At 40.9% G+C, this 9,013-nt stretch overlaps 1 long non-coding RNA gene across 1 annotated transcript; it reads left to right on the top strand.

Moving 5' to 3' along the window:
* The first annotated feature begins 370 nt into the window (after positions 1–370).
* Positions 371–2,195, top strand: LOC139815127 (uncharacterized). Its single transcript, XR_011732671.1, has 4 exons — positions 371–954; positions 1,054–1,178; positions 1,426–1,551; positions 1,811–2,195. It is a non-coding gene; the product is annotated as an uncharacterized lncRNA (long non-coding RNA).
* The last annotated feature ends 6,818 nt before the right edge of the window (positions 2,196–9,013 follow it).

Here is a 9,013-nt window from a genome sequence, read left to right as displayed (position 1 = left end):
CGATTAGGTCGTCGCGTCGCGCGGGGTGCGTGTGTCTGCGGATCGACATCCACCACCCTGAGAGTGTTTAGGCGATTAGGTCGTCGCGTCGCGCGGGGTGTGTGTGTCTGCGGATCGACATCCACCACCCTGAGAGTGTTTAGGCGATTAGGTCGTCGCGTCGCGCGGGGTGAGTGTGTCTGCGGATCGACATCCACCACCCTGAGAGTGTTTAGGCGATTAGGTCGTCGCGTCGCGCGGGGTGCGTGTGTCTGCGGATCGACATCCACCACCCTGAGAGTGTTTAGGCGATTAGGTCGTCGCGTCGCGCGGGGTGAGTGTGTCTGCGGATCGACATCCACCACCCTGAGAGTGTTTAGGCGATTAGCTCGTCGCGTCGCGCGGGGTGCGTGTGTCTGCGGATCGACATCCACCACCCTGAGAGTGTTTAGGCGATTAGGTCGTCGCGTCGCGCGGGGTGCGTGTGTCTGCGGATCGACACCCACCACCCTTAGAAAGTTAGGTCAGGGTTGCTCGTGGTGGTTTTAGTCGGTAGGCTATGGGCGCGCGATGCCACGCTGAGGGAGGCTCAGGGGATTTCGGTCCTCTGAAGCGCCCCTCGTAACGGTGGTACGCGTGCGCGTAGAATCCGACACTCCCCCTCCCTACCACAGGGCGAGGGTGTCTTTCGAAGATTTCCACCACGTTAAAAAAAAAAAAAAAAAAAGTAGAGAACAATTTTTAATTCCTTTCAGCAATTACATTTCTATTAAGCGAGAAAGGTCAAGAAACATTTCGACTATATTGCAACAACGTCGTAAAATTAATGCAATATAGCCGAAATGGCTTCTTGACTTTTTTTGCTTAATGGATGAAGTCACACTGCATTGCCACGAGTCTCAATGTGGCTCGAGACTCTTATCTGACCCGGAGGTGGTGGTGGATTTTGCGGCCGGAACAGCAGGAAAGAAAGTGGTGAGTGTAACTGATTTTTACGTACTATGTCACTTATGTCCAACAATGTTCTATCTCTTCTGTCTTTACTTAATCGAATCGTTCATTTGAATATTTCAGAAAATAACGACGCAGAAGGTGACATCGGAGCAGCGAGGGAATCCTGCGAACCTGATATCCCGAGCAGCCTGAGAGGAGGAGGAGGCCTAGGATAGGCATCGGGCATCGGCGTATCAACACTTCTGGTAAATGTTGCTTTTTATTTTTTTCTAAAGATATTATAGAATCTGTTTTTTCGTTTGTGCTTATTCAGTTGCTACATTAAACCGTGTTTTAAAATATAAATTAGTAAAAGAAATAATTTGAAAAATTTGATTCAAGTTGATTCTAACGTAGAGACCTTTTTGCGAAGAAGTAAATTGAATGTGTATTAATCTGAATAACGAATAGCGTGACAATTATTTAATCTATTCGATTATTTTTATGTTACAGAAAATATCCACGCTGGAAGGACCATCAGCTTTGCATCGAGAAAACACGATGGACATCTCGAGCAGCCTGAGAGGAGGTGGAGGCCTGGGAGAGGCATCGGGCATCATCGGCGTACTAACACTTCTGGTAAGTGTTATTTTTTATTTTTTCTAAAGATATTATAGAATCTCTTTTTTCGTTTGTTTTTATTTAGTTGCTACATTAAACCGTGTTTCGAAATATAAATTAGTAAAAAGAAATAAATCGAAAAATTTGATTCAAGTTGATTCTAACGTAGAGACTTTTTTCGAAGAAGTAATTTAGGAAAAGATTAATCGGAATAACGAATAAGATGTTCGATGCGCGTGACAATTATTTAATCGATTTGTTTATTTTTATGTTACAGAACATATCGACGCGCGCGCAGGAAGGAGCATCAGCTTCGCATCGAGGAAACACGAAGGACACCCCGAGCAGCGTGAAAGAAAGTGGAGGTCTGGGAGAGGCATCAGGCGCCGGCGGAACAACATGCGGTAAATATAATTACCTCGAAAAAAACAAAGTGGTAGTATTATACCTCGAAATAACACCCTGTACATATTGTTTATACAATGCGTAATACTGCAAAAAGGCGTGATATCTGTACAAAATTACCTTTTTTAAAAAAAAGGTAAAGAAAGGCGCCAAGTACACGCATAGTAGTGTATATGTTGTTACCTCGAAAAAAAAAACAGTGGTAGTATTATACCTTAAAAAAATCTAAGTAACAAGTGGTAGACGAAATCTTTGTATCTTGATATTAGATACCGTAGGTGCTTGCCTGTGTGTATTGCCTGTGCGTTAAATTTCTGCCGAAATTAGATGTAATTAGCTGGGCGAGAGCGGTTTAAAAGGATGCCGTCTCTTTAATATTTTATCCGCTTTAATATTCGATATATATATGTCTGCATATAATGGTTCCCGAGCTTATTATCCGAACGCATTACCCAAAATGGGGGAAGAAAATAATTATGGAAAAATGTGAGAAGATAAAAACTATATATCTATTTTTGCGAGATATTTTCTATCGATAGACTTGCCGACCTCTTTTTGATTTCCACTCGTTATATATCAACCTGAATTACAAATCATAAGGTTGCATGATTGCTGATTCGTTGGATATCGTCGAGAGCGATGCAGAAATGGCATTACATGCAGAAACGCGCGTACACACGGAGCAATCTTGTCTGATTTTACGGAATTATATCTGATTATATCTGATCTGATTGCATGGAACAATATCGTTGATCAAAGACGATTGATATATTATTCTTAACGTGACGTGCATCTACAAACCGTCGCCGAGCACACAGAGTTACTCCATATATCAGTTTCATGGAAAAAGATTGAACCCGCTAAAATTACATTGGTTAAATCTTGAAGCAGATTCTATAAACGATCTGTCCGCCAGTCTGTCTATAGTCGCGGTGTCTGCCACGGCACACGGCGATCGACCCCATAAATTCTTCAAAGTATTCAACGATGCTTGAAATCTCGGTAAACGACGTCCGCTCGCTCGGGCCAAGCAACACGGTCTTTGTCTGCCCGATTTGGTTTAACCTCGATCGAGTAGATAAGATTGAAATATATGACATCGATAATACCGATATCGCGTTATATGCTTCGACGCTACGGTTGGGTATATCGAATAATTCCGAAACCAGCGATGGATGCAAGCCATTAGACTAAAGACGTACTACCTCCGCGAAATTAGAGAGACATGAACAGATCATTTTACGATTCGCGATTCGAATTTGATGAGAATTAATGCTGAGATGTATGTTTCACAATATAGCTAATTTTCTGTACATGATTACGTATGGAGCATTAATGAGATGAAAATTCTAATAGCTTAAAGAGAGACTTTGGAATGTCTTTTATATCAATTAGAAGAATTCAGGCAACTTACTCACTAATTTAGTCTTTTGCGTTCGTTTCGTACCTTTAGTTGTTTGCTCCATCGCGGAAATTTAACACGCGTATGTACTTGAAACAAAGAGCGCGCCGTCGCGCGTCGCCGTTCTTCTGTCGGGTACAAAAAGGCACACTGCAAGTATTTTCGACCCGACGCTCGCTATGCGAAACAAAAGCATCCGTTACACGGACTGCACTGATGACCGCGCGTGGTAATTTTTCTTCCACCGATCGCGGCGGACGCTTAATGATTAAAAGACCATTTCGTGGCACGAGGAGTTTTCCTAATGGAAAGTGCATGAGGTGACTCGCAATATCGGTTACTGCTGCCGTCCGTCGTTGCGATCTTCTGTATACCGTGAATGTAATTATTTCATCGACATTAATAATATCGAGCAAGGAATAATGAAAGCATCATCGATTTGCTCGCCTTTATATAATACTCGCTCATGGTAATTATCATGTCAGAGGGAGTAGTATTGCGTATTATTAAAAGCGATGCGATAGAGGTGTAAAAATCTATCGCGGATTGTGCGGGTTCGTGTTAAATATCATCGTGAATTGCAGTGTATGAATTTACACTGAGAACGCTAAACGACCTGAATTTATGTGAAATCGAGCTCTCAATGTACGGATGAAATTGTCAGATTTGTTATTAAATTTTATCTGCTATCGGATTACGAGAAATCGGTAATCTGACCGGGTATTATAGAGGTTAATAACGGCATACATGGTACATACATATATATATATGTATTGATTTAGGTCAATCCCGGTTGCAATAGGTAGTTTGTTTAGCTTGCACTTATCTACCTTACGCGTTATTAAACCCAAACTTTTATGTCTGCTGACACCAGTTGAAAAGCACTATCAGTACAGGGAGGAGAAATGAATCTAGGAAACTTAATATCTTGAAATCTTTATTTTATACATTTTGTGCGCTATATATTTTTTACTCGAGACTCTCTTATACCTATCGTACATTTTATGACTTAAAAAGTCCTAAAGTAACAAAATACGTTTCAACTCGTATTTCTATCAAGTTTTATCATTTTCTTTTTCTTTAGTTTCTTATATTTCTGTAGTTTCGAGCAGAGACGAGACGATTCGCGACGATAAAATGTGCATCCAGCATGCGCGGTATTTAGGTGCAAGGAAATCCGGCTCGTCAATAACCACCGCGTAATCGTGATAACGCAGTAGCAAATGGTGATGACACACCCCGTGGCCGTTAATTCGTCGAGTGTGACTGTAAAGCGTTTTCGCTTTAGCGTTCTCGTTAAAATGCGCTCAATCTGCGCTCTCTCGTCGGACCGACGACGGTGGACGGCGGTGACGGCGCCGGCACGTACCGAGATGGGCGAAACTAATTTCCGCTCGGAGATGAAACAGCCACCGTCGTTTAATTCGTGCCTTAGTGTCAATGGGGCCATTAACGCTTCATCGGGGTGTGGATATTTTGCGCGTTGTTCATCCGTGGAAAGTACCGCGCGGCTCTGAGGAGAGAGATCCGTTTTTAACGGATTCATTTCGTTTCATAACGCGCGGTAGCACCGGTCGCATCGCGAGCTTTGCATTTTGATACCGTGATGCGCGTCGAATGCGCCTCGTTATTCCGCCGGTTAATGTTTCACGGCGTAAAACATGGCTTCGAAATTCGAACACGTCCGCAGCGTCGGCTTTGTGCAGTCTCTGCCAGCCTGGCAGTTAAATTACTCGATGCGTAATCACGAAATCACCTAATTTAAATTAATTTTTTTGCGAAACTTTTGACTGAATTTCCTGACTACTAAATCTACCGACTATTCACAATTTGTGCAACGGCCAACGTATTGATTGTTAACTGATTGTCAACTGATTAGCCTAATTTTTTATTTGCTATTGTTATATATTATCTATCCGCGTGATTTACGTAATTTTGGAGTTGATACGAAATGAGAATTGCTACAGAATATGTTTTTATTTTTAAATATGTATGTCACGTAAAAAATTTGAATTTAGTATCATGATTTTAACAATTATTAGTACAATATATATATCGATTTATTTCGATAAGAAGTCCCTCTCATATTTTGAGATACGTCGAAGATATCATGTTCTAGTTAAAGTAAACAAAAGCATCACTCGTGCCATGCGAGAAAGTGCACGACAACGCTTTCGTCGACCGAAAGCGCAGCTTTTCTCGGCTGGCGCACCGCATAAATGATACATAAACACTGGCATCGCGTAAGAGTGTACATAAGCGGCGCGAAGCGTGAAGGCAGTCTTCGCCATCTACGTATAAACGAAGAAGCGGTCCCCTCCGGTGCTGCGCAAACAAATGCAGAAATTGGAGCCTGGTACTTTGCCATCGTCGCCATCGCCGCCGACGCTATCCCCCCGAGTGTTGCACAAGCCCCACGGTCAATAAACACCAACGCCTCTTCCCTTTCTTTCCTCGTATCATTCTCCTCTTCCGGAAGTTGCTGCTGCGAATGATGAATCGCCCTGAAATACGCGCGCGCGCGAGCTTTGCGTTCTCGCTGTAAATTCGCTGTAAGCGGATTTAACTCGGTAATTACGTTCGTTGCGTATATTTATTCCCGAGAGATGTTCCGCTACGGCGCGTCTTGCAATGCACTTTATTTATCGGGTTATTTGCAGCATTATTTTCTGAGACAGAGATGCAAATGCGTTTTACGTATTATACACTATCTGCACAACACACAGAGAACTATCGTCACAACTTTGTTTTATAATCTCCTGGATTTCGGTCTAAGCTGCAGCGGTATTTTGTTTGTCCATTAAAGTCATTGCTTTTGTTATACAACGCGCTTTCATATTCGTTACATTCGTACAAGATATCGCATAACTTTTCGAGAGAATTGCAATCGGTGCTTTTAATTTATGATGCCAGTACTCATTTATCTTAACATGTCACTCTACATTTAAATATCGTCGAGTGCTAATTAAAAGAACTAATTAAAAATGTTTTTCTGCCGCGTTATCGCGATGTTATCCGAGTTTCTCTAAATGAAAACTTTCTCAATGAACCAATATTTTTCACATTTTTTTCATTTGTTCCCGTTGAATCTCGACGATGCGTTGATATCATTGAAGATAGAATCGATGAGATAGCGATATGCGCATAAATATAAAAAGAGATACGCACTTTTTATTTTTATGCACACATGAGATGAAGATATGAATGCTATCTCTCTCTCTCTGCCGATGTTTTTATATTTCTTGCCACAGGGAAAAGCGATACTGTGATGACTTTAATGTTTGAATTTGTATTGGCTTTTCCGTAGTTGTTGCGATAGCAAAAAGAAGAGCGTTTTCTGATTAAAATAATATAATAAAATATACATATAGGCCTTATTAAAAATTTTTACAATTTATTCGTTTTAAATGTTTTCTCTGACGCTACAAATAGGTTAATGTAAAGGTTCGTAAAATTTACCGCGAGCTTCTGTCCGATGATAGCAAAGTTTTTGATTTGCAGTGTTCGAATTCCCCTTGAGCATCGACGACAGTTTCTACGACATTGCTCAAATGAGTTTCCAACTGTCTTTCGCGGTTACCGTATGACAGCGAGATCGTTTCTAAAATAAAGCGGATATTGGGAAATGTCACAGAGAGATCGAATCATACTTCGCTCCGTCGATAGTTCTTCGGAATGTTCCGTTGTACTACTTTGCAACAGCACCCGAGTACTACTTCCTCACAAAGAAATCACTAACATCTGCCGTTCTTGCGGTCCTTTTTATCAAGACATTCCACAATGTTCCGCTGTTATACTTTTGTAATTACTTGTTCAGTATAAAGCTTTTGCTATTACATTTGTAACAATAATAAGAAGTATTCTCTTAGAGGTTTTGTAAGAGAGACATCTCAAAGAAGTTTAGCTAGTGAATTTGAATAATTAATGTATTATTGGATAATTATTAGCTAGAATATTTTGAATATTTGGAATATTCAAGTAAAAATTAGCACAGCGGATTTGTTTCTCTTTTTTAAATCGTGAAATAAGCTCGTTTGTTTCGATTTCAAGTTTCAGGATTTAGCTGTTGCGATTGTCCGCGCATCGCGTTCATTAAGATTCCTAGCGCATCAACGGTGCGTTTCTCTCGTGACTTTCTTAAGAACTACTCGTAGCGTTCGTCGCTCCTGCGGTTTCTACATCTCCCGGCAAGGATAACACTGGATACAAATTATACAATAATGGCAATTATACGGCTCGGAGTGCCGTTAATTGCCAGACGTAACTCACGACTGCCGCGACGTTCGCCGCACGCACGAAGTTCGTGAGTGGGTTGCGGAAACTTGCCTCATAATGCGCTTACATAAGATCGTCCCGAGTCACGGGGGGAGGATGAGATAGAAATAAATTAATTCCTGTCAAATGAGGAACGGGGGCGCGAATTACGCGAAACGGTGGAGCGCATCGCGGAAACGGCCGAAACAATGTTGAAAGGGGCCGCCGCGCCGTATTGCAGTACAGCTATAGCAGTCGACTGTTAACCGAACGATAATACGGAAATGTACGATCTGTTTGTTTGACTTTTTTTGCAAACATTTGCGCGCAGACGTAATGGAAAGCAAAGAAACTTCAACTGATGCCTTGCATCATTATTGCACCACTCTTATTGCACCACCATTAAGGTCCATAATTCTCGACGAGTTTTTTGCGAAACCTCGTTTCTGAATCGCGGAGCATACTAATTGTAAGAGATATATGATCGTAGTACATTGTTTGTAGTAATGCTCAGTCATTTTTAGCATATTAAGCATGCATTATTGCAATTTGCTTGCGACTAAATAATGCAATCTTTAGCATCTTAACAATCGCGATAGAATGGACAAGCAAATCTATTGCATTATTTCCTGCAATTTTATGATTCCTCGAACAAGAACCGCATTTTACGTAGTAGGTCTTTAAGGCGTATCGGAGGAAGGTTTTCACTTCCTTGATAATTTCATCGTCGTTTGTGGAACTTTCGTTCTTGGATAGTACTTTCCATCGAGAATGTCTTTGCAAATGTTGGCGAATATTCTAGGTTACTTCCTTTGCAGTCGTTATCGCAGGAAGGTCTCTGTGTTTACAACTGTGTTTACAAGTTCATTGTAATATTAATAAAAATTCATCACGTTGATGATGTACGGCGGTGCTCACTATATGATTTTATTTTGTTGAATTTTATACGCTTTAAAAAACACTTTCACATTTTTTAATAATATAATAATTGGACCGATAAAAGACAAATTTATTTGATTAACACGTATCTTATATACATTGTTCAAATTTTATTTTTTATTTTATATACACTGAGAGAAATGTTTTGTTGAAACAACCAAAATTTTGTTACAGTAACAAAATTTTGGTTGTTTCAACAAAACATTCTTCAACATTTCTCTCAGTGTACTAAGTGGTAGATTCCGGTTTATTTCTAGCTGATAATTTTGTGCCCTAAATTGTTGGAAATTGTTCTGGTCCAGCTAGATGTCAGCGAATCTCAGATTATTCGACGTATGTACACAGTATATCAACTACTACTTAGAAAGTTCCGTCGAGGAGCTTGCGTCCCGCGTTTACTCTGCTAAGATCGCATATCCATCTACCGACACGGATATCCAGCTGTTTTCGCCGTGCGAAGAAGTCACGCGAGTCGAGCGA

Source organism: Temnothorax longispinosus, chromosome 6 (assembly GCF_030848805.1).
Source record: "Temnothorax longispinosus isolate EJ_2023e chromosome 6, Tlon_JGU_v1, whole genome shotgun sequence".
Classification (NCBI taxonomy): Eukaryota; Metazoa; Arthropoda; class Insecta; order Hymenoptera; family Formicidae; genus Temnothorax; species Temnothorax longispinosus.
The sequence above is the reverse complement of the archived record's forward strand: the minus strand, read 5'-3'. Positions and strand labels throughout refer to the sequence as shown.